The sequence below is a fragment of the Mixophyes fleayi genome, chromosome 6 (genome assembly GCF_038048845.1).
Source record: "Mixophyes fleayi isolate aMixFle1 chromosome 6, aMixFle1.hap1, whole genome shotgun sequence".
In the NCBI taxonomy this organism is placed as follows: Eukaryota; Metazoa; Chordata; class Amphibia; order Anura; family Limnodynastidae; genus Mixophyes; species Mixophyes fleayi.
Window position 1 is genome coordinate 82,015,924 of NC_134407.1, and position 27,290 is coordinate 82,043,213.

General features: G+C 42.1%; 1 protein-coding gene across 2 annotated transcripts in view; it reads left to right on the forward strand.

Annotated features, from left to right (window-relative positions):
- The first annotated feature begins 8,425 nt into the window (after window positions 1–8,425).
- The window catches only part of TEKT3 (tektin 3), a 34,161-nt gene continuing 15,296 nt past the window's right edge, over window positions 8,426–27,290 (forward strand). Inside the window, exon 1 of one of the 2 annotated variants that reach the window (XM_075215240.1) lies at window positions 8,426–8,526. The gene's annotated coding sequence lies outside the window, so the exon portion shown is untranslated. Of the gene's footprint in view, window positions 8,527–23,082; window positions 23,196–27,290 lie in introns of those variants that run through there. The other variant, XM_075215239.1, reaches the window with a different exon arrangement.

Consider the following 27,290-nt stretch of genomic DNA (forward strand, 5'->3'; position numbering starts at 1 on the left):
GGCTGATTCACCTCTGAAGCTGACAGTGTTTTATTCATTGCTCATGCCTATATTATGTATATTATTCTATGGGTTTATTCTACCATGACATGTTTGCTACTTTTATTGGTACACGAAAGAAAAAATATACCTGCTGTATGATATAGTTTTTTTTAATTTAAATCAAATCTAAAATGAATGTGTCTTTTGCTATAAAAAAAAACAAAGGTTTAAAAAAGTCTTTAAAAGTAGGGTCGTCGCAGAAGATGCACAATGCACAAGTGTGTAATCAATAATCACAATCTGCCGTAACCTGGTGCATATACTACTGGTGCAAAGCTGGAGACATGTTGAGTTACGTCCACTTCACATATGTGCGTAGATATTTTTCCATGCCTCTTTCTTTATCTTATTTTTGGCCGCATATACATTGCTATAAATAATACATTAAAGATGACCCTGTGAAAATTTCATAGAACAATTTTGGTATTTTAACTCATTCTGGCCTAAAATTGTTGCATAAAAGAAGCCAACACCGATTGGTTAAATGAAAACCTGATTGGAATCAGAATATTATTATTATTATTATCATTTATTTGTTAGGCGCCACAAGATTTCCGTGGTGCCGTACACAGTAAAAACAGTGGACTATAAAGGGTATAACAGTACAGAACAATAAACAAAGAGTACTAATACTTCAGAAACTCCAGGCAGGCTGATGCAGTAAAGACGGAGCGGAAGAACAGGTAAGGAGACAGGAGGGGAGGGGGCCCTGCTCATACGAGCTTACATCCTAAGGGAGGGTTAAACAGACCAGGCACAAGAGGAGCCGGTTGAGGCAATAGGAGAGAGGGGAGAATGAGCGGAGGAGATGGGGGTTAAGTGGATGGTTGGTAGGCTTTGAGAAAGAGGTGAGTTTGAGTGCACGTTTGAAGGAGCACAGAGTAGGAGAGAGGCGGATGGAGCGAGGGAGGTCATTCCAGTGAAGGGGGGCTGCATAACAGAGCAAATGCTGGCATTCAGCATTGGGTGATCTGGAAATATTCCTGGCCACACGGGTAGGTTGGCATCATAGAAGCCCTTCTAAGAAGTCTATTAACAAGACTTTGTATCAGGGTCGCCATATTTGACGACTATCAAAGGAAAAGCAGACAACGAGACAGAAAGAAGTATTCACAGAAGACGGTTTTTGTTTAGGTAAATAGAAAGTATGTTGAAAAGATATTATTTAAGTGAAATCCAAAAATATGTTAATGCTCCTTTTGGAATAATATGAAACAACTTATTGTTACTTTTTAAATTGTACCAAAATATTATAGTGAATAAGTTTCAGACACAGCTGAATCACAACAATATCAGAAATAACAAATGATTTATCCTAACAAAGTAATAGTCATGGAAGGTGGGTGGGTGGGTGTTACTCCACCACCACCACCCAGTTGGTAAACCCCATTTAATAATAGTTTTTCAGATATATATGCATACACTTCAGCTCCAATAAAATAAGAAGAAAGGGGGCTGTCTATGCGGAATTGGGAACTGGAAAGTAGAATAGAAGAGACAAATATCTATAACTATTATTATCACGTTTAAAATTAAGTTATTACATTTGAAATTAAAATTTAACAGAGACATATAACCAACAAATGTACCTGATAATTAAATACACTGGAAAATATACAAAAAAGATTGCTTCATTTGCCACAAAAAATAGTTAGCCAAGTAAAATCCAGAAACTGCATTGATTATATTGGTAAAGGGACAGAAAAACATTGTAATTTTGACAAAAAGTGTAACAAAAAGATCTTTTTGGCAGACAAACATTCTTCCGCCACATTTGTTAATACAGCTTAAAATGAGGATAGTTAGTATGGCAGACGGGAGAAGAGTGAGATAGTAAGCTATAGGAGGAAGGCAGAGCTAGATGATATAGGAAAAAAATAGAGTAATGGAACACAGAGTGGGAAGAGAAGGGAGTAGATGTGTAGTGATGATATGCAACACAGGTGATCTGTGTAACCACAAAGGTACTCTGTAATGGTCCTTTACCAAGCTAAATAAATTTGGCTCAGGAATGCAAATGTCATTTTGTGCTAATGTGGGGGGGAGTTTGCTAATTTTTTAGCAATATTGGAGGAGGTGGGCAGTTAAAAGGCATGCAGCTATTGGGCAAATTACAAAATTCGGTATTTAAATTTGCCCAAGGGGTAACAATGGCATATTTTGGGAAACTTCCTGATAGGTGTTGAGATCTCCCCCCAATAGGGGTGTCAGGTGTGCACTTAGGGTTTTTTTTCCCAGTTGTCTGGAAACCCCCCCTCCAGCAGCCAAAACACGGTACTAGCCACGGATCTACAGATCTGTTCTGCCCTCCCCCTAGGTACAGTAGGCATCCCGTTCCCTTCTTTCGTGGGGCAGGCAGCATGTTATAGTGCAGGAAATAGGAGAGGCAGACAGAAGAGTCTGGCTCTGAAATGTACAGGTCCCAACAGAAGAAGGTAAGTGAGGACTCTTACTGTAGTAGGGGTGGACTCTGGGTATTAATTTAATTGTGAGGGTGGTTAATAATCATTTAATAATTGGTGGGAAATATTAATTTATTGGTGGGGGCAATTTATTTCATAGTGAGGACTATTTCATTTAATAGTGGCTATTAATTTAAGGTGGTGTGTTGGCATTATTAAATTGATGCTAGGGTAGTTTGGGGCTTATTAATTTAATGTCAGGGCATGATGGGAGAAATAGGTTTATCTATTAATTCTGAATGCTATTAATTAAATATTGGGGCTAATTGCGGGCACATAGCACTGTTTATTAAATGTAAATGCTATTAGTTCAATGTGAGGGCTGGTAAGGAGGAGATAGGTCTATATAATAAATGCGAACACTATTAATTTAATGTTGGGCTGGTTTCAGGTAGGTAGGCCTAATTCAGGTAGGGAGGCCTAATTATTAAACGTAGATGCTATTGATTTAACGTCAAGTTTTGTTGTCACTTACTGCTAGAGTTACCATTTTTTATGTATCTCATGGTTCGAACATTCCATGATCCTGACAAGCAACAGCTGAGCTTAGGATACCAGCAGAAGCAGGTAGTGAATACTACAAGAACAGGTTGGCGAGTGCAGCACAGTATGCCAACTGTCCTGATTCTGGTGGGACAGTCCTGATTTTGTGTGACTATCTCGCTCAGTCGGGGCTTTGTCCCAAATACAATGATAATTGGGATGTATATCCCGCTTCACTGCATTGCACGCTAGGGCAAGCAACATGCACTACAGTTAGATGCAAGCAGTTTGCCCTTAATGAGCAGTACAGTGAAAAGCAGAACATCCATCCCAACTATCCTTACAGTCGGAACAAAGTTCTGACTGAGCGGGACACTCACTAAAATTGAGACTGCCCCACCAGAATCAGGACAGTTGGATACCATTGCCTATGTAGTTTAAGGGGATGGGAAGAGTTTGAGAGCAGCATGGCACTGTCTCAAATAATAGCCAAGCCCCTTTCATACACTGGCGGTGTGGAATGGAAACCCTCCTTTAGAAATCCTATGTTTGCCTGTCACGAGTCACGGGGACTGAAGGCCACTTGCTGATATTTGTGCTGCTATGCTAGGAGGCGTGGAGTCTAAAAACGCCCCCCCCCCTCCCCCGTCTTCGCCAGGGACTCCCGCAAGGGAGTTTGGAGTTTGTTGCAAGGGACGTGCAGGCCGCGGCCCTCCAAGCTAGCTATCAGCGGAGTGGATGGTGAACAGACGTGGTCGTGCAGGCAGAGGTCAAACCGTACTGGCAAACGTGGTATCAAAGGGTAAGGCAAATCGGAGTCAGCAAGGAAAAGGTCAGATACAACGGAAGCAGTCAGGCCAAATGAAGATCCAGAAGCAGGGAAAGCCGGGTCGGTACACAGGAGGTCAGTCATAGAGCAGGGAAACAGGCTGGAACGCTGGAGCATAGGAAGACCTAGATACTCTGGTGCCTACCTAGTGTTTGAAGCAGGTTAAAATAGTGGATCCCATTCCCTGATTGGTGGCAGAGGAGGAGGCTGCCCGAACAGCTGACTGCCGACAGGAACTGCAGAGAAGTGCCCCGTTGCTAGGAAAGAAGACACGAGCGGACATACAAGCGCACGACAATCCTGAGAAGAGAGGACGGCGTCCAGCTGCCTAACAACAGACAGTGCTGCCGGCTGAGGAAGGCGTCCATCCCTGGCACAGATGGTGAGTGTTGGGGGCGGCGCCTGACATTGCCCCTAGTTGTTTACACAATAAAACCTGAGCCGACACTAAGTAGTTGTTGTGGTTCCTTCAGTGCTGCAAATAATGAACTTTGCCCTGCAAGTATAGAGTCATTCTGTGAAGGCTAGTTACCTCTAGAGTCCTTCCACTTACAACCTACTATTATAAGTATGTAACCATGGGCCACTTACATGAGCTCTCCCACCCCAGGGCCCAGGGCCATGTTTACAGTCGGTGATGATATGCCCTAAATAAGCAATTGTGCTTTAGTCATGCTTACGCTCCTCTATCCACCATCCTTCCCCATTATCTAAATAGGAAAAGCCCATGAATAGTAAAGGAAAGTAATAAAAAATAATATTAAATGGAAAAAGTTGAAAGAAAAAAATAAATGAATTGATTATAAACCCATTTTGGTGCTCCTGCCTAGCCTGTGATGCCTTAGATACATGCCTAATTTGCCTATATGGTATATACAGCTCTACCCGGGCCACCAAACCATGGAGGCTATTTGTTTATTTTGTTTACTTTTAAATTTGTCTTCTCCATAACCACAAGAAAATCTGCTATAACCTATACTGAAGCTAGAAAGACAATGTATTTGTTAACTAAAGTCTGACTTGGGATGTAGGACAGACATTCACTGAAATATGGCCATGTGCTTGTAATGAATGGCTGCAGAGTAACCTGAGCTACTCTGATATTCATATCACACAATCTCTACAACAGTGTTAGGAAAAATCAGCTAAATATCATATGACTGCAAGTAATTCCAGAACTCCTTACACCTTTAATTATTTCTCTTTAAGAGAAAAAAGGTCTGTCTCCACCCTCTAATACCTACTGCAAATAAAACACAAAATAAATTCTGCACTAATTTACTATTGTAAAATAATACATATCCCCATCAGTACATGTTTATTTTTTTCCTGTCATCAGTTTACCTTCAGCTGGACAAATTCTTAAAGAAACCATTGCAGTGGACAGAAAGACATGTCCCCTTTAAGATAATTCATCTTTTAAATACCCATTTGTCTGCACAAACTACATTTTAGATTATAGAGGACTGTCACATGCAGGACACATCAGGTCCTCAGTTCTGCACAGGAAAAACTCTACCGAGCTAGGAATAAAAATAAGAACAATAATTAGTAACTGGCGTGATACAGTAGCTATTAACATACGCAGAGGGGAGGGGGGTTTTCTGCTTCAAAACAATCCTCTCTTTTCAATAATGACCCACTGTTTCATGTCAGAGGATAGCTTTCAACAAGATGACTTATTCTGTCATTAAGTGGGCTCAGCTCTTGATAACAGTGTAGAGGAGAATTTCAAAGCTTTGCGATGCTTCTTCAAACAGGGCATTAGACATGAAAAACAGGCAGTGCTGAGATAAACGACAGTGGCACAATGGGAGATATTCTATAAAAACAGAGGAATCTATAAACGTTCTTAAAAATGTCTTTGATGGAACAGCTATACAATTGTATACCATATTCTATGAAATCAGAAGAAAAATTCATTTTTCATCTTATTTTTTTTTCTCATAACTCCCGTTTATCTGTACTTTCTTAAGAAAATACACTGGCTGGTAGTTCTCTGGATAATTTTCCATGTTATTCACTGTGAAATGTTGATTAAAAAAAAAAAAGTAAAAAAGTCTACATAATGTATAGTCTATAAAGTGTCATTTTATATTGGTATTAATTAAACAACAGTCCCTTATTACTCATTAACCTAAAAAGAGACAGAAGGGGCGGAGAAATGGCAATTGAGAAGTATTGCACAAAGCACAATCCTCAAGACAAGTAAAAACAAAATTTCTCTATATCACCTCTTGGGTAGAATATCCCCTAAGTGTATTGTGTATTATAGAGCCCTTCTTTATTTTAAAAGCCAAGATCCCTGTAGACTATACATTTTTAGGAAGACGTGCCTCTGTACTCGCTGACAGTCTAATCTTCTGGCTGGTGCTGAACCTCTCTAGGAAAAACAAACTCACTAGGGTCACTCAGAGGTTGTGTTTATTTAATAGGGACATCCCTGTATTGTCCTTTCTATATGTCATGTATAGAAAAAGATCATGTACGTGGTGTGTATAATATCCCTATGGGAACAGGCTATGTATTCCCTGGTGTGAAAGAAGTTATTTCAGTAAAACAGATAACAAAATGTTAATGTATAAAACATTTACAAGTCTCTTTATCCACCATGCCTCTTGGTCTTTCAGAATTTTGATCTACAATGAGAATCTAAGTATACAGACCCTCTATCTGATGCATATTATTATTATTATTATTATTATTATTATTATTATTATTATCATTTATTTGTTAGGCGCCACAAGAGTTCCGCAGCGCCGTACAATGCACAGACAATAGACAGTATAGGGTAAAACATTACTGAGCAGCAAACAAAAATACCAACACTTCAGAAGCTCCAAGCAGGCTAATGCAGAAAAGACAGAGCAGAAGAGTAGGTAAGGACACAGGAGGGAGGAGGGCCCTGCTCAAATGAGCTTACATCCTAAGGGAGGGTGAACAAAACTCAGGTACAAAAGAGAGCCAGATATGTAAAGGAGAGAAGAGGGGACTGGAGGAAGGAGGGCAGAGCGGGTTAGGTGGAAGGTTGGTAGGCTTTAATGAACAGGTGGGTTTTTAGTGCCCGTTTGAAGGAGCTTAGAGTGGGAGAGAGATGGATGGAGCGAGGGAGGTCATTCCAGTGAAGGGGGGCTGCCCGGGAGAAGTCTTGGATTCTGGAGTGGGAAGAGGTAATCAGAGTGGAGGAGAGGCAATGGTCATTGGCTGAGCGCAGGGAGCGGGCAGGAGTGTGAATGGAGAGGAGGTTGGACATGTAGGGGGCAATAGACTGGGAGAGTCTCTTGTATGTTGTGGTCAGGAGTTTGAAGATGATTCTGTATGGATTGGAGAGCCAATGTAGGGCAAGGCAGAGAGGGGAAGCGGAGGAGGAGCGGCGAGAGAGGAAGATGAGCCTGGCAGCCGCATTCAGAATAGAGCTGAAGGGGATGAGGTGGGAGAGGGGGAGGCCGGTGAGGAGGAGGTTGCAGTAGTCGAAGCGTGAGATAATGAGTTCAAGGATGATAGTTTTGGTGGCATCCTGAGTGAGGAAAGGCCGGATGCGGGCAATGTTGCGAAGTTGATGATGCATAGCCACATTATGGTGAGAGCAAAGCCGTTTCCATGACAATAGAACTAATTCATATGACTAGTTGTTTTAAAAAATAAGTTTCAATATTAAAAAATCCACATACTGTGGTATTTATGGCTTAACCACCTGTAAAGAAGAACTCAAAATAGAGTTTCTACCCTAACCAAGCTATAACAACATGTAAAAATTCAGCAGTCACTTCTCTATGGGGCTCCATCCCTTACCTTATATTTGTAGCTTTCACATAAGCAGAAGTCACTATCTTTTAACACCTGCAAGAACCTCAAGAGTGAAGCCTCTGGGTAAAATTTAAATAGTTGTCAACTGAGAGGGTATATTGAAGGTACCATTTGACTGACATTGAGTGAGAGGCAGAGTTCTGCCAAACATGGGAGGGGGCATTTATCATCATCATCATCATCATCATTTATTTATATAGAGCCAGCAGATGCCATAGCGCTTTACAATTGGGAACAAACAGTAATAATACAATACCGGGTAATACATACAGAGAGGTAAGAGGGCCCTGCTTGCAGGTTTACAATCTATGGGACAATGGTGTCACGGTGGTCTGTATTTCTTGATCCAATTCGGGACCCTTGGGACTAGCTGGAGCAAGACTGAAACAGAACCTAGCAGCCTGGATGATCTTCCTGCTCATGTTCTTGCTGAATGTAGAATATAGCAGGGAATGAGCAGTCTGGAAATGCTGACAGGAACAGAGCATTTGGTAATTCTGACAGGTACAGAGCATTTAGTAATTCTGACAGGAACAGAGCATTTAGTAATTCTGACTGGAACAGAGCGTTTGGTAATGCTGACAGGAACATAGCACTTGGAAATGCTGACAGGAACACTGGAACCTGGAACTATATTCTGGAGAGAAGTGTGATGTTCTGGCAATGAACAGATCACAGCAGCAGGTTTAAATAGGGTGTCCCAAACAACTATTGGCTGTACAGTTCATGTGATCACAGCTACTGAATCTGGTTGGTCTGGAACCTGACCGCATCCAAGATGGCCGCGCCCATGCAGCAGAACAAGCAGTATGTGTTTGTTTACAAATGGAGGTGTGGAGGACGGGTTTGCTGCAGACGACCAGAAGGGACCCAGGTAGCCGTGATATGACAGCGGCGGATGAGGTAAGTGCGGCTAAGATCCCGATGTGTGACAAATGGTTTGAAACACAAGGGTAAGTGCTACATCATATTTAATATTTGTCCAGCTAGAAAGGTTACAAAGTATTTAGTGGGCTTTATGCTAGGTCACACAACTATGTTATTCAGAAGGTTGTTGTCTTGTGTTAGCTGTGTAGAGGGTGGTAATAGGGTAACCTAGTGAGATTAAGAGAGTGGTTGAGGAATATTATAAGCTGGTCTAAAGAGGTGGGTTTTCAGAGAACACTTGAAGGTTTGAAGACTAGAGAAAAGTCTTGAAGTGCGAGGGAGGAAACTCCATATACTGAGTGCAACCCGGAAAAATTATCCTGTAACCGAGAATGGAAAGATATAATGAGTGTGGATGAGAGATGCAGATCTTGTGCAGGATGGAGGTGTCGAGTTGGGAGATATTTTGAGACAAGGTAGGAGATGTATGTTGGTGCAATTTTGTTGATGGCCTTGTAGGTTAGTAGAAGAATTTTAGACTGGATTCGTTGAAAAACAGGCAACCAATGTAGAGACTGACAGAGTGACTAGGCAGACGAAAAACAATTTTCAAGGAAAATCTTTCTAGCCACTGCGTGCAAAATAGATCGTAGGTGATCGAGTCTGACTTTGGGAAGACCAGTAAGGAGAGCATTACAATAGTGGATGCGGGAGATGATGAGTGCATGAATTAAAGTTTTTGCAGTGTCTTGTGTGAGATATGTACGTGTTCTGGAAATGATTTTTAGGTATGTCAGTGATTTTATAGTCCCGTTGTGTGTTGGGTATGTGGACTGTGTTTGTTGGTAGGACATGGGTGCAGGTTTTGCATTTTTTGTTTTTGCAAGGGAAGGTGCCAGTCTCTGATGGTGATGATAGGGCACATCTAACAAGGAGATTTCTTAAATTCGGAGGTTGTTTGTATGAAAGGAGTGGTAAATCTGTGAATATTTACTTCAGTCTATTGTCTTTCTGAAATATGGGCTGAAGATCAGCAGCAATTTTCCCCAAGATGTTCATGTGGGGATTGTAAGTGACCACTAGGGACACCCTGCTGTTATCCTCCTTCTGTTTGTAATCCAGGAGCCTACTTCTTGGAATTCTTGTGGCTCTGTGGATCTGTTCAGCTATAACTATTGGATGGTATTGTTAGGAACCCCTCCAGCTGGCACAACACAACCCGGAGTCTACTCTTCCAGTCAGGTGTTCACTGGAGCCCCTGATGGTGGGGACAGACTGGGCTGCAGACTGACAGAGGGTCGTGAAGTGTGTACCGGCTGGGGAGAACCCAGGCAAGAAGAGTCAGGTCCACGCAGAGGTCAAAGGCCGGCAGCAAGTAGCAGTAACGATGAACAAGCTGAGGTCAGAGGTCACAGGCAAAGTAGCGGAACGGGTAAACAAGCCAAGGATCAGGGTCACAGGAAACACGAGCGAAGTCCAATACACAGCCAAGGGTCATACACGGGAAGTCAAATATAGATATCAGGATTCAGGAACAAGCAGGTCAGAAGACTGGAGCACAGGAGCTATAACTGGCAATGAGAAAGCAGACCTTATTGCCTTAAATACAGGCAAAGACCAATCAGCACTAACATACACAGCTGCAGAGTAATTGCTGTTACAGAGTAGAACCAATCAGGGCTTGTCCCTGAACTACTCACAGTTGCAGGGTAATGTTTAGTAGGTAACTCCCCCTCATACAATCAGCCCACCGGCTGTCTACTACACGCCTGCGCCCGGCTTCTAACACTGCCGGGACGCAGCGCTACTGAAGCAGCGTCTGGCCGTTGCCTTGGCGACGGCCGGGCAGGGGGAGGAAATGACGTCCCGGTCGTCAAGGTGACGGCCGGGATGCCAGAGGGAGCCAGAAGCGAGACGCGGCGGCTGTGAGTACCGCCGCGGCTCGTGACAGGTATCCTTACTATAGGAATGTATTCCTCAGTGATAGCAGGTGTTGTTTTCTGTCTTTACTGTCTGAACAAATCCAAATGTATCACAGAGCTTGGCTGTAAATGTCCCTGTCGTCACCTTGACGACCGGGACGCCAGAGGGAGCCAGAAGCGAGCCGCGGCGGCTGTGAGTACCGCCGCGGCTCGTGACAGTACCCCCCCCTTGAGGAGGGGTCAAGGCCCCCCGACATCCAGGTTTTCTTGGAAATTTCTTGAAGAACTCCTTCAGCTGTTTTGGGGCATGAAGTTGTCTCTGAGGGACCCAAGACCATTCTTCTAACCCGCGATTCCTCCACTGCACTAGGAAGTGCACTTGCCCTTGCACCTTTTTAGAATCCAGGATTTTCTGAACCACGTATCTTCGTGGCTCGCTTGCATTTCTCCCAGACAAACTCGAAGACTGGACTTGATTTGGATAAAGTACTGGTTTCAATAGAGAACAATGAAACGTGTTGGGGATTCGCAAGGAGCGCGGAATTTTTAGCCTGAATGCCACAGAATTGACCTGCTTGATGATGAAAAACGGCCCGATGAACTTGGGGCCCAACTTCTTGCAAGGTTGCTTCAGCCTGATATTTTTTGTAGACAGCCAGACTTTCTGGCCAACCTTAAGAGAGCAAAAATTGTTGGTCCAAAAATTTTTTTGCAACAAGTGAGGCTTGTCTTAAAGATGAGTGCACTTTCTTCCAGATAACTCTGAGATCCCTGGCAGTGGAACGGATCTCCTGGATACCAACGGACTGGAGTGAATACAAAGAATTAGATCTGGGGTGGAAACCATAATTGCAAAAAAACGGAGAGGTTTTGGTGGACGAGTGACAGGAGTTGTTACAGGCAAATTCCGCCCAGGGCAACAAGGAGGACCAGTTGTCATGGAACTCCGACGTGTAGCATCGCAAGAACTTCTCCAAGGACTGGTTAACCCTTTCAGTCTGCCCATTTGACTGAGGGTGGTATGCTGATGACAAACTAATCTTGATTCCCAGGAGGGTACAGAATGATCTCCAGAACTGCGCTATGAACTGAGAACCCCGATCGGAGACGATGTCCGTAGGGAGTCCATGGAGGCGGAAAATGTGTTGAATGAACAGGACGGCCAAATCTCGAGCAGTAGGAAGCCTGACTAGTGGAATGAAAGGCGCCATCTTGCTGAACCGGTCTACCACGACCCAAATGGTATTGTGTCCCGCAGAGGGTGGTAGATCAACTATAAAGTCCATGGACAGATGTGTCCAAGGTTTAGCAGGGGCGGCTAACGGAACTAACTGCCCTACCGGGCGAGTCCTGTGAACTTTGTTCCTGGCACAAACTTCACAGGACAGGACGTGACTTTTGACGTCAGCAGACAGAGACGGCCACCATACAGTACGGGAAAGTATTTCCAGTGTTTTGTAGATGCCAGGATGTCCAGCAGACCGACTGTTGTGTGCTTCAGCAAGAACTGTCTTCCTTAGATGAACTGGGACAAACAAACGTCCTACCGGAGTGTTATCAGGAGCCAACCTCTGAAACCTTTGTAAGGTACAGCTCAAATCTTGAGTTAACCCGGCATGAACCATTGACACAGGAACAATAGGCTCTAGGTTAGTGACTGGAGCATGATGTGCCAGGAAACTTCTGGACAGGGCGTCCGCTTGAATATTTTTAGAACCAGGACGATAAGTGATAATAAAGTTAAATCGGGTGAAGAACAGTGACCACCGAGCCTGACGGGGGTTTAGACGTTTGGCTGACTGAATATACTGCAGATTCTTATGATCCGTTATAACGGAGATCTGGTGTGCAGTGCCTTCCAACCAGTGTCGCCATTCCTCAAAGGCCCATTTAATTGCTAGCAATTCTCGGTTTCCCACGGCATAGTTGGTCTCCGCTGAGGACAATTGGCGGGAAAAAAAGGCACATGGATGCAAGCAGTGAGTCTGAAGATCTTTTTGTGACAAGATAGCTCCAGCACCGACGTCAGAAGCATCTACCTCGAGAATAAACGGTACCTTAGGGTCCGGGTGTCTGAGGACCTGAGCGGACACAAAAGCTTTCTTTAGGGTTTTGAATGCAGTTATTGCTTGCTGTGACCAAACAGCCGGATCACCTCCTTTGCGAGTCAAGGTGACGATAGGAGCCACGATGTCAGCAAAACCGCCAATAAATCTCCTGTAATAATTGGCGAATCCCAGGAATCTCTGGACCGCCTTGAGGTTATTGGGTTGTACCCAATCCAGGATTGCCTGGACCTTGATTGGGTCCATGGAGAAACCTTCTGGGGAGATTATATAGCCCAGAAAGGATACCTTCTTAACCTCGAACTCACATTTTTCGAGTTTAGCGTAGAGGTGATGTTCCCGTAGTTTCTGTAGGACTTGTCTGACATGATCCCGATGTTCAGGCAATGAATTGGAATATATAAGAATGTCATCTAAGTAGACAACAACAAAGTGTCCCAGGAACTCACGTAACACCTCATTAATCAAATCCTGGAACACAGCAGGAGCGTTACTAAGGCCAAACGGCATGACCAAGTATTCGTTGTGGCCCGAGAGCGTGTTGAATGCCGTCTTCCACTCATCACCTGCTCTAATGCGTATGAGATTATAAGCACCACGAAGGTCAATTTTTGTGAAGACAGTTGCTCCTCTTAATTGGTCAAAGAGTACAGAGATGAGAGGAAGGGGATAGGTGTTTTTAACCGTAATCATATTCAGCCCCCGATAATCGATACAGGGTCTGAGTCCACCGTCCTTCTTGGACACAAAGAAGCACCCTGCCCCTACTGGAGACTTGGATGGCCTGATGAAGCCTTTCTCCAGATTTTCATCAATGTACTCCTGCATGGATTTGGTTTCTGGACCGGAGAGAGAGTACAAACGTCCCTTGGGTAGTTTAGAACCTGGAATTAACTCAATGGCACAGTCGAACTCCCGGTGCGGTGGTAGAGTATCAGCAGCCTTTTTAGAGAAGACATCCCAGAAGTCATGATACTGTGAGGGAAGCTGCTCCGGTATGGACTGAACCACACGTAGAGGTAGTGTGAAACAGGACTGTGAACAATAAGAGCTCCACTGGACAATCTCTCCTTTTGCCCAATTTATGACAGGGTTATGGCGGGATAGCCAAGGGTGACCTAGAATCAAAGGCACTGACGGGCATTCGATGAGACGGAAGACTATAGATTCGGAGTGGAGAGCCCCAATCCTCAATTGTATTAGCGGGGTCTCCCAGGTAACCTTACCGCCTGGCAATGGAGCACCATCTAGGCCACATACCGTGATGGCGGATTTGAGTTTAACCCGCGGAATTCCAGCAGAGCGGGCAAACTCGAAGTCCAAGAAGTTACCTGCAGCTCCACTATCAATGAAGGCCGACAGACCCACAGAACAAGCACTGAACGTGAGCTGTGCAGGAACCAATACCGCATTTTTCGGGGAGACAATTTGCAGACCTAAGTGAACTTTCCCCTCGTTCCCTAGGCATGCTCGTTTCCCGACTTATTTGGGCAGGAACGGGAGAAATGGCCCCTTGTGCCACAATACAAACATAAACCTTGTGACCGTCTCCTGTCTCTTTCCTCAGGGGAAAGACGATATGCTCCTAATTGCATTGGTTCCTCACCATCCTGGGAAACAGGAACGAAGGCGGATGGAGGTGATGATGTTTCCTTTTCAGTTCTCCGCTCCTTGTATCTCCTGTCAATTTTAATGGAGAGGTGCATCATATCCTCCAGAGAGCTAGGAGACGGGTATTGCACCAAAGAATCTTTAATCTGTTCAGATAGGCCGAAACGGAACTGACTACGTGAGGCAGGATCGTTCCATCCACTATCAGGTGACCATCTACGGAATTCAGCGCAGTATTCTTCTGCCGACCGTCGGCCTTGTTTCAAGGACCGTAGATGAGCTTCCGCGGAGGCCACTCGATCCGGGTCATCATACAGTAGACCCAATGCCTCGCAGAAGCAGTCTACGGACTGCATGGCCGGACTGGTCTGCGGCAAAGAAAACGCCCAGGACTGGGGGTCACCCTGTAGAAGGGATATAATAATTCCAACTCTTTGCTGCTCTGAACCGGAGGAGCGGGGTCTCATCCGAAAATAGAGCTTGCAGCTCTCCCTGAAGTTCCGAAACAGGGTTCTATTTCCGGAGAACCGATCTGGTAAATTCATTTTGGGTTCACAGATGGGATCTGGAGTAGGTTGTGAAGCTTTTGTGGCTTCTTCTTGAACAGACATACGCTCAGCCAATCCCTGCATCATCTGATACAAGGACTCAACATGGCCTGCTAGGGTTTGTGCCGGAGACGGTGTGGATCCACTTGCATCCATCCTAACCTCGTCTCCGTGAGGGGCCGGTTATAATGTTATTAACCCCTCCAGCTGGCACAACACAACCCGGAGTCTACTCTGCCAGTCAGGTGTTCACTGGAGCCCCTGATGGTGGGGACAGACTGGGCTGCAGACTGACAGAGGGTCGTGAAGTGTGTACCGGCTGGGGAGAACCCAGGCAAGAAGAGTCAGGTCCACGCAGAGGTCAAAGGCCGGCAGCAAGTAGCAGTAACGATGAACAAGCTGAGGTCAGAGGTCACAGGCAAAGTAGCGGAACGGGTAAACAAGCCAAGGATCAGGGTCACAGGAAACACAAGCGAAGTCCTATACACATCCAAGGGTCATACACGGGAAGTCAAATATAGATATCAGGATTCAGGAACAAGCAGGTCAGCAGACTGGAGCACAGGAGCTATAACCGGCAATGAGGAAGCAGACCTCATTGCCTTAAATACAGGCAAAGACCAATCAGCACTAACATACACAGCTGCAGAGTAATTGCTGTTACAGAGTAGAACCAATCAGGGCTTGTCCCTGAACTACTCACAGTTGCAGGGTAATGTTTAGTAGGTAACTCCCCCTCATACAATCAGCCCACCGGCTGTCTACTACACGCCTGCGCCCGGCTTCTAACACTGCCGGGACGCAGCGCTACTGAAGCAGCGTCTGGCCGTTGCCTTGGCGACGGCCGGGCAGGGGGAGGAAATGACGTCCCGGTCGTCAAGGTGACGGCCGGGACGCCAGAGGGAGCCAGAAGCGAGCCGCGGCGGCTGTGAGTACCGCCGCGGCTCGTGACAGGTATCCTTATTATAGGAATGTATTCCTCAGTGATAGCAGGTGTTGTTTTCTGTCTTTACTGTCTGAACAAATCCAAATGTATCACAGAGCTTGGCTGTAAATGATGGACTTCTTTATGTGTCCTGGGTGAAAGCTGTTCCATCTCAGATATGCTGAGCGGCCTGTAGGTTTATGATTGACTGATGTTTGTATAGTATTGATTTTATTGTATAAGGTCATGTCCAGGAAATGTATCTGAGATCGTGAGTAGTAAAGAGTGAGTCTGATGGTTGGGTGAAACTTGGTGAAGTTTTTATGTAAAGTCAGCAGCTCATCTTCAGAGCCAGTCAAGATTATTAGCAAATCATCAATTTAACGGAAGTATGCTAGAGGTTTCATTGTGTAAGTTGATAAGAATTCCTCCTCTAGCTTAGCCATGAAAAGATTAGCATACTGAGATGACATCTTACTACCCATGGCACTTCCCATACACTGCAGATATATGTCTTTCCCAAAGGAAAAGTAATTATGATTGAGTACGAACCTGATCAGCTGCAGGGTCGGCTTCGTGGGTAGACTGTTTATTTGAAGGTAGTGTTGGCAAGCGGTTATGCCATCCTTGTGGGGTATGTTAGAGTACAGAGACTGCACATCCATAGTTGCCAGTATTGAGCCTACTGGTAGTGGACCCAGGGCTGAAAGTTTGCAGAGAATGTCTGTGGTATCCTGATTGCCCCCCTTTTTTTCTTGTGATTTGTCTTCACCATTTTGGATATAGCACAAACTATTCCATAAGAGGGCGGCTGTTCTCTGCCATTTTAATTATGAATGTATTAATTGTTTCAATTCTGAAAGAGAACAAGTGCGGTAAAATTTACCCAGTAGAGTGCCTAATTAATATACTGCAGTGAAATTCTGAAGGTATTGTGTAGTGTTATTAAACGTCTCCTGTCACATTTTACTGTGCCATAGCTCACTCAGAAACAGGAGAGGTGGCAGGGCTCAGTGCTGAAACAGATATTGCAAAAATAGAGCTCTCAGTGTTCTTAAAAGTCTCCAGTGACATTCTACTGTACCATAGCTCATTCAGAAACAGGAGGGGTGGCAGTGTCCTTGTCACTCTCCAGTCTTCAGTCACATTTCTCTTGTCACTCTCTAGTCTTAGTCTTGATGATACTAATCCCTCTACCTCATGTGCTAAAGCCTATGTTCAAGTGCATAGTGGTTTTAAGACAGGGAAACAAAAATGTAAATAAATAGCTTGCACCTTTTTAAAGAAAAAAACACCTCTCTAATAAAGGTGAAAGTTTACTGTAGAAAAACGTAAAATTGCCAACATGCTATTCTACCCAAATATTACTAAGGATACCAGCATCAGCTAGCTCCCTTCTCTCAGCTAGATCTCAGCACCTGAAACAATACTAATTCATCCCCGCTGGAATCCACCATCACAGAAGTCAGTGTACTTTGATGTAATTGCCGGTAATAGCCTTCCTCATGGAATTTTTGGTTCATTTTACGGCAGAGCTCTTACGATTTTTGGGCAATTCTTTTACAACAGACCAAATGTCAAAATGTTGTGCAGACTCATCTGCATCACCACTGGGTGTCTTGGAAAAGCTATGTTTTTTCCTAGCAGCAATTTCCAGAGAAACTGAAGGAGGAGATGTCATTGTGTCATGTAGCACTTGAGCTGTCAGCTTTCTGACCAGGAGCTCATTGCATCTCTTGAGATCTGGACAGTTGGAAAGAAAGAGAAGACATAGCTCTTAAACCTAGGATCAAGCACAGTTGCCAAAATGTAATGATCTGATTTCAAGATGTTCATAACTCATGGATCCTGACGAAGCAAATAAAGTACTTGATCTACAAGTTCAACATAATTATCGGAATTGCTTTGTTTCATTTCCTCCTTCAATTTCTCTTGCTGCTTTTCAAAAAGTCTAATAAAGGGAATCACTTGACTCAAGCTAACAGTGTCTGCACTCTCTTCACAGGTGACTACTTTGAGTGGTTTCAGCACCTTGCACAACACAGAAAGTATTCTCCACTGCGCTGGACTAGAGTACATTCCCCCTGAATTATATTCTTCTTGCAGCTGCTGTAGTATCCTGCATGCTGTTGCAGAATGCCGAAAATGACTATAAACATTTCAGAACACAGACAGCATCTCCTGCATGTCTTTGTCAATTTTTAAAAAGTTCTGTACCACCAATTGTTGATTGTGTTAGCAAAACAGGGAATGTGATGGAATTTCCCACGCTGTAATGCTCTAACAATATTGGTGGCATTATCAAAAAATCACATATCCTCAGTCCAAGCAGGATAAGCCATGTTGCAATGACATCCCTTAGTTTTTCAAACAGGTTGTTAGCGGTATTACCTCTGACCTGCGCCTTGTCTCGTCTCTGATAACCACCTCTCACTCCCGCCTACAAGACTTCTCCCGTGCTGCTCCTCACTTATGGAATTCCCTACCACACTCAAGCAGACTCTCCCATAGCCTTCAAATCTTTAGATGCCCTTTGAAAACCCATCTCTTTTTTAGAGGTGACCTTATCCGTGATAACACTATTCACACTAATGCACCCTCACAACTTTCCCAATCTCCACTCTGAGCCACACTCACTCCTCTTGTTTTAGCTGTGCCCTCTTCCCTTTAGAATGTAAGCTCTCTAATGAGCAGGGTCCTTCATACCCTTTGTTTTTATGTCTCTATTGATTTTGTCTGCCTTGTCTGTTCTTGTTTTACGTTTGTCCTGTTTTATGTATGTCCTTGTCTTCCCTACTGTACGGCGCTGTGGAGCACTGTGGCGCCTTACAAATCTACGATAATAATAATAATAATAATAATAATAATAATAATAATAATATGCCTCTTAGTGAAGCAGAAGATACACAGAGTAGCCAGCCTCTGAAAGATCTGGCTTTGTTTATTAGATGCTGCTGCTATTCCTGCTGCTGAAGGCGATTTACCAAGCCAGTGGGCTGTGACAGTCATATAATCTTTAATTTTCCCAGTTCCGCTTATCCCCATATTTGTGTACAGTGGGTAGAATGGCATTTTGTAGCCCAATAATTTTCTTTTTTGTAATCTCCTGGTACAGGTGAGGAATTGCTTGTCTAGTAAAATGGTGTTGAGATGGAATTTGGTAACGGGGACACAGGGCCTCAATTAACTGTCTTATTCCTGCTGCATTAATGGTGGATATTGGACACAGATCTAATACTAGTATAGTCGCCATGGCGCCTGTGATCCACTGTGTGATTAGTTGACAGTTGCCATACTTGCTTCCTCTTGCAAAGGATTTTTGTAAACTATTAGTAGTCTTCTTCTTGGTCAGCTTCTGGGTTGAAGATCCATCCCCAGCAGCAGGAGCAGCTGCAGTGGGCCTTATACTCAAAGATTCTTCTGAGGAGTCCTGGATAGTGGAGGAGTCATCTCGCCTAAGTTTCTGATTTTCACAAAAGCTTGCCATGAACTCGCTTCAAATGGCATAACATGGATAAGGTTCCTCGATGGTTAAGGTCCCTACCTCTACTGACTGTGGCTTTACAATGCTACAAATGGCTGGACAACTGTTGTCAGGATTTGTGTAAAAATAATTCCACACATAAGAGGTGGATTTTTTGGTCTTATGCCCAGGCAGACAATGGCCTTCTTCTTATGACTGACAAGAACTGATTCCACTGGTGCATGACTTGCCACAGTAGAGTTCATTAACAGCACTGTTTGCTTAGGTGCCTTAAGCCCATTGTTAGCTTGTTTTGTGGGGGTCCAAACAAACCAAGCACTTCAGCCACAAAAGTGGCACTGCATATCGCTGGAGTGCTTCCTTTTTAAACTGTACATGTCCTTTTCAATATCTTAAATGAGGGTGGGGGGCATAGACAATTCTATCTTGCACCACTTTTCTTTTCTGCCACTGCTGTGGGGAAATGTTTCCTAGATGTGCTATGAACTACTGTGTGTTTGTGTCATTGCTCTGTCGCTTAGCATCAGTGAACAGTCAGTGAATATCTCTACTATAAATCTGTCCCTGCATTTTAAATTTACCTACCTCTCCAATGCAACATGGTTTTGCCCAGGCGCAAAGTTACTCCTGTTTTATGCTTTGCTGTCCTTAATGACTAAGGCCCAGTGAATCCTTGGACGGGCACGTGGGGATAAGCGAGTAGGAGAGACAAGGTTGGAGTGTCAGACCCCTCACCTTCTAAATCTTCACCCTCAGTAGCGCTCTTTCATGCCTCTGCTTCGCTATACAGTGCTGATTTTAATGAAAATGTAATGAGCATCAAAGATTTCCACAAGCCCTTTAAAAAGTCAAATGGAGCAGAGTTTCAACAACAACGGAACATAAGCATTGGTGGTTGTGGCGGCTGTTTATGACTATATTAAAAATACAAGTCTATTGGCACAATTGGTGGCATTATTAATAACAGTCTTTAAAGCAGTGGTAGGCACCCTGATGGACTTCAGATGATGAATCGAACTCCTTCAAAAGGAACACACATCACCCTTAATCTAATTGAGAAGTTATAACAATACATTTAATCCAAGAAAAATACACCAATGTATAATATCATATCAGCAGGCATTTTTTGTAAGATGACAAGTGTTACAAGCTATCACAGTAAAATCTAACAACAAAGAATGAAGGAGCAGGGTCATGGAGGTGTGCATGTGGCCCTTGGACAGCCTGCAAAACATCACTGCCTTAAAGGCTAGGTTAATACATGATAGAATAGACTTTATAATTAGTATTGTTAGTATTTATATAGCACGTTTAGTTGGAAGAGAAAGCAAAACATTCATTATGAATTCAATATATAACATAGACCTTCCTAAAAGCTCCTAACTGAAGCTGCCCAGGTTTTAGAAAAGGTGTCATCCTCACCTAAAATACAAATGTATGCAACCAAAAAAGTATATAAGCCTTGGCACTTCACTATATGATAATGTACATATATCTGTGACAATGCCAATCATTCAACAAGTGGTTGACTCAGTGAGTCTTCTAATATAGATGCAATATTTCAAATACTTTATGTCTTATGTCTTGAATTCATAAGGTCTTCAACATATATAATAAAAATACCTGTAAAAACAAAGAAAAACTATACCCGATGACGCTCAACAGGCTGTGATGCAAAGGACAGCTGCGAGGGATCTGCAGTCCCCCTAAAAAATGTGTATTAAGAGACAAAGTTTGCAGCAACGAACCTTGAATCACACAAAAATAAATAAGTATGCTGCGGATAATACATTAATAAACTTATTTATTTCTATGTAAAATATAAACTACAAATTATGAAACATAAAAAATCATAAAAAATATGATCTCAAAAGTCATATAAAAATGATGTAGCCTAAAAATAGAGGCATACACCTATATATCCAATATGAGCCCCTATAACCATTAAAGTGGATTTGACCATAAATGATCCAGTATTGATAGATCCTTAAAATATGAAAATTCACAGATGGCATGTGTTATTGTTATTTGGCACATATGCTACATTTCATAATGTCTTGGAGCAATCCGGACCCACCATGTATTGCATCCAAAAAGGAAACTATTATTGGATACCAGTTCATAGACCGCCACACATGAATGAATCCTAGAGTGTATATAATGTAATGATGTCCTCAGCCAATATATTGGGCTAGTAGAAAGAAGTTAAGCAGTGGATATGTGTTACATATATAGATAGTTAACCGGAATGATGAGGAACACAGTCTGTCTGATAGCACAGCTGCGTGTGCTTGCAAAAGTGTTACTCACGGGTCACTGTAATCCTGAGTCACTCTGTGACACCGTCTCTCTCTCACATGGGCAACGCATTCCAGTCTTTCAAGCGGTAAATACAAAAGATACAAAATCCATCCACTTGCAAAACTATGTGTCCATCTAGAGCAGTGATCGCTAACCTTTTCAGCTTGGTGTGTCAAAAATCTGAAAAAAGTGTAGCCTTCCTCGGGTCGCGCGGTGGCAGCAGCTCCATTTTGCCGACGGGGAGTTGTACAGCAGCCACGGCGCTGTCAAAGAAGCGTCCGCGGCTGCTGTATAGAAAAAATGTTGGGCATGTTTAAAACAGGCAGTTTGACTAACACGTCTGGCATGTCAGTCAAACTGCCTCCGCGTGTCACGAGTGACACGCGTGTCATAGGTTCGCCATCACGGATCTAGAGTAACTTGCTCTCGGACCACTGCGATCCTAGGTTGCACCTCTCTCTCACGTGATTGTGTATCCTCCGGTCTTAGAATAGTTTGTGCACAAGCACTTCTGTTTTACAAGTATGATGCCCCGACTGCTTTTCGGCATAAATGATAAAAGCAAGTGGTAAATGGGACCTATGATAATGGCTTGTGGGCTCCAAATAAATTCAGGCAACAAGATTAGACCACTGACGCGTTTCATCGCTATAAGCGATTTCCTCAGAGACATATGGTCAACTACAATTACATCCTCTGCATAACCAGACTTGATTAATATCATATGCACCTGAGTGCATATACATAACCGCAGCACACAAACTTATCTCCTAGTCTCAAATACCATTAATTTAAATTGTTATCACTCATTAGTCTTATATATCTCTCCTACTCAACATGTATCATATAGTAAGAGGAATAATAAATCCTATATAAAATAATATAAACATTTTACTTCGATAAAACAATTCAAATATTATTGATCCTTTATTTTTATAATGTGCATCCACAATCATAACTCACATCCATCTCTTCTCTATGTCAATAAGCTTAATATCTTATCAACATATTATATATAGTAAAGTAGGCTACATTACAAAAACATTACAAAAAATTAATCGCTAAAGCATATTCATTCGGTATATACAGAACCCAGAGTAAGCTAAAGATCAATCCTTGTAGTAAATGTCTATAGACCTCCAATTGAAATGGTGTCAGTTCTATAATACAAGCATATATAATCTCATTCATACTATAATATAGTTTATGATCTAATTGGGCTTAATCAAAGGGTAGAATCTCACTCTATAGAGAAATTTGAATGCATAGTATTTCATACGTGTCTGGATACAAATAAATTTGGTCACACTAAAGATGAATTATGAATTTACCTATATAAAAATATATAAACAATGTTCAGTATGGTACGCATACATAAAAATATATTCTTGCGTCGCTATATGTGCATTAGACAATTTACCATGGTACACTTCAATTTGTATTTACATCTATATACTGTAACTAAATCATATGGATGCAGTGCTGAATGACATTTATTTGTAGTACACAGACCAGGGGTCTCAGACCCCTCATTTCTTGCCCAGTCTTGTCTATCTCACCCCCCAGCAAGTTCTCACTGTGATCACTAACTCCGTTGCTAGGTACAGTGCGTCCATGGAAACCTCTAGCTCCGGTGCACTAGCAGCCATTGGTTAGCTATCAATTACATCCCGCCCCACTCTGCGCCTGCCGCCCGCTGAGTGGTCATTTGGAATGTCAATCCGAGATAATATAAAGGCAGAGTAAATTTGTGTGTGAGCCGGCTGTGTTAGGATGCTTATATCTGGTGTCAGCAGGAGGAGCAGCTACAGGAGAGGAGCTCTCTAGTACCTGTCTACTCACCTGGAGGTGAGTCCCAGCCTGCAGCCCTACATAAAGTAGCTATACTGCCTTTCCCAGCGATATGCTGCTACACTGCCTGCAGATAACATATAATCCATACTAATCTACAGAGACAGTATATATACAGGTGGTAATATACTGCTAGATATTTCAGTATCATAATTAAATGCAGTATATGTGCCAGCAGACATCAGCACCATATCACCAGATAGATATATATATATATATATATATATATATATATATATATATATATATATATATATATATATATATATAAAGCCAGTAACACATGTTACAATATACTGATAAACCTTTAAGTACCATCATTATATGCAATATCTATGCCTCCAAAGATCAACACTAGATAGATAGATATACAAATTACAAATGGTATAAATAATACACACAGTGATGTATGTTTAATGGAATACAAGGTATTAGTATAATATTTTAAATATTTAGTATTTGAAATTAGTAGACAACTGTGTAAAATGTCAATACATAGTATTTAAAATGGGTTATTACATTTGCAATAGTGACTAAAGAATGTCCACTCTGAAAATGTGCATGTTGCCTTTTAACTATACTCATTTTTCTGTAGGTTATATATTGTATGTATTAACAAGTAGTAGATTGTAAGTTCTTTAGCATAATGATCCCCCAATAGCCCAATAGCTCCTGCTTATAAAGGTTAAGACTGTCACCGCTAGCTATTATTATACTACATCCCTCATCAATACAATCAAGGAGCTTGGTGTGGATAAGTACATGTGTTGTAGTCCAAATTTCAAAGTTATGACTGTCTGGTCCTACACATGAGACTTATTAATAGTCCCAGTTTAGAATTCCTTGGTATTGATAAATATGTTAGTTTGTGAATTAATTCAGATTAGTAGAGCCATTTATTATTTCATATACATTTATTTATTATTTATTTATATTATGCTATATTTATATAGCACCAACATATTATGCAGCACTGTACAGAGAGTCTATAGAAATAGTACTTACTAATTTCCCTATCAGAGATACACAATCAAACGCTAGGACCATATAACCTTCCAGTATATTTTTAGGCTTTGAGAGGAAACCAACATGGACACAGGCAGAACTTACAAATTCAAGCAGATGGCACCCTGGGACATTCAAATGCAGGGTCCAAGTGCTGTAAGCAGCAATTCCATCTAATGTGCCACTATGTAACACAAGTGGAAGAAGTTGAATCAGAGTATTACATCATTATAATAGCATACATTCCACAGTGACCAAATATTTGCTTTGATATTTCTACATTATTACATATTGAAAGCAAATGTCTGATTGACATTAAGCATGTTACTAAATGTACAATGATATTAATTAACCATATTATGTTAATTATGTTATTTATAGGCAATTCAGCTACATAAATAGGTTAAAATTAATATTTAATGGTATGAATATATTTAAAAGCTAAAAAATATGCTTAGTTTGGTCAGAAGTAATAGCTTGGTTGCGTTTTATGGCAATTAAACCAAGAGAAATCAATCTAATAACGAGAGATCAGGTAAATTCAATAAATATTATCATAATTAATTTTTTGTTGCACCCGAGTGAATATAACCTTGTGAGTTGGAGCTTGTTGAGATATCAAGCAAGAGATAAACTTCAAAATGATACTACCCTGATGATACACAGATATGCCTATTTCCCAATTATCCCAATTTAGACATGACAGTCCTGATCTGATGGTACTGTCCTGCAAGTTGGCCTGCTTGTCCCGAATGTCAGGAAGCTGGGAAGAGGTATATTCCCACTCATCATGTTGAATGGAGACGGCACCATGGTGAGCAGGTGCCATGAGCACCAGAGGCAAGTGTCTCTGGTGCCTGCGGCAACTGAAAAGTGTTTTTAATGGAGGGGAAGAATGTCGGGGGCAGCTTACCGCTTTGGAAGTGCTGTATATGCCTCACGTATGTGACTTACCCCCAATGTGGCATCAAAACGCCCCATTTTGTACAGATGACAGTTAAATAACTTAATCAATAACTTAGACCATAGCTTGGTCCGTCACTGTACAGTGATGCTTCTCATTGTTCTTTGCAAAAATAACATCACTGATCACAAATCAAATTGTGAACAAAATCAAACTAATTTAAACTGAAAATTGTTCCATATTTCATAATTATATAAATGTGTCACAACATACAAAAATCCTATCCAATTGGTTCACTACTGAGTATGCAGGTTGCCATCTGTTGCCATCCTTTTTTTTGTTCCTCCGTTGGTGATTTCCACGGCTTAGTTGGTGTCAGCAGCTGCAGCCACAACTTCTGAGAACATAGGGACAAGGTGTCCTGGCTCTATCTGACAGTGAGCATGATGCAGAGAAAGATACTAGGCACAGAGCTACCTCCAGATGACAGACGGCCAGTGGAGTGCCCATGCAGCGACTTCCCAGAATCACAAGGTGGAAGGAGTTCAGTTCAGTTAGTATAGATGGTGAATGACAGTCATGGCTATCAAAATTGACCCTAGTCTCTCCCTCTATGTCTGTGTGAATGTTAGGGAATTTAGACTGTAAGCTCCATTGGGGCAGGGACTGATGTGAGTGAGTTCTCTGTACAGCGCCGCGGAATCAGTGGCACTATATAAATAAATGGTGATGATGATGATGGTTGCCAGAAGGAGACTTGGAATTGATGCAGGGACTGGTTCATCTTTCATGTCTCCATCTTCCACAATCTTTTCTCATTCCAACTGTATCAACATTTCAACATCACTTATAGCTGTACAAAAATACCAGTTGCCAATGGCTGCTTTTATATTGGTGGCTGATAATGCTTTTGCCTTGCAGTAGCCACACACACTTTCCCCACCATCAACTACACTTGTTATTCTGCTATCTTATGTATCAATTGTTCCTTACAGCTCTTATATTGTAAGGTTATTTGGACAGAGCCATTTTTACCTCCTGTTTCATGTGATTGTTATTTATTTGTATCACGATTCCCTCAAAATATAGCAATGCGTAAAATAATAATAATAATAATAATAATAATAATAATAATAATAATAATAATAATAATAATCAGTATAATAAACACTGAAATGAGGTCCTCAGAACTCACTATTTATGTATGATGACCTCAGAACTCACTATTTACGTATGATGACATCAGAACTCACTGTTATAAAGATAATATTTGCAGGAGTTTAAATATCTATTAACATCACTTTTGTATTATATGTACATTATTATGTAAAACTCTCTGTTTCTATATTACAGTTAGTGACAGTTCTAAGGCTAGTAATGGAATGTTTACAGAAGGTGAAAGTGTTTATAGTTCTCAGAATTTGTTTTCCACACGGTTTGAAATGCTGGGATAACAGTAATCCCTGTGGGTGGCCACTGAATCTAGAGGGAGACAATAGAGAGAAGTACAGGTGGAACATGATCTCTTATTACCAGAGAATTGCACACAATTAATAAGTGCTGACATGCTCTATGTAAGCAGGTAATTGTAGCTATCATTTACTAAAAGGACTTCTCTTTTCAAGTCTATTATGGTCTGGAAAATTGTTGATGCAAACAGTGGTCGCTTACCTTTCCTGGGTTGTGTGCACCACAAAAGAATGCTAGTGCTACTCTTCATATTTCTTCCAGGTGTCTCTCAATTCCATTCACTGTACATTTATAGAGTACATCCCCTGTATAGTGAATGTGTGTGTGCATTTCAACCCAGAAACTGTTCTTTGCAGTATCTAGCTGGACTCTACTAGCGAGGGTCACGCGTCAATCAGCTTGGCCAATTTAGCTATATTCATCTGAATTGCACCCAACACAGATCAGAGTGTTAGCCAAAAAAACCAAGCACAATAAAATTGGATTTAAATCTGGCATACTGGAAACGCTAGTTGGGTGATGGCCGCTACCTGTATACGTGGGCGGTCATCTGATGAGCCCAGTAGTTTGTCAATCAGGTCAGTAGCATGGTTACTTTGCTCATTTGTAGCTCTGAAGAATAATCAGGTGATAAATGCACCACTTATATAAGATATCTTCCCCATATTGTGCCTAATGTAGGCCACAAACAACTAGTCCGATTACTCCTAAGT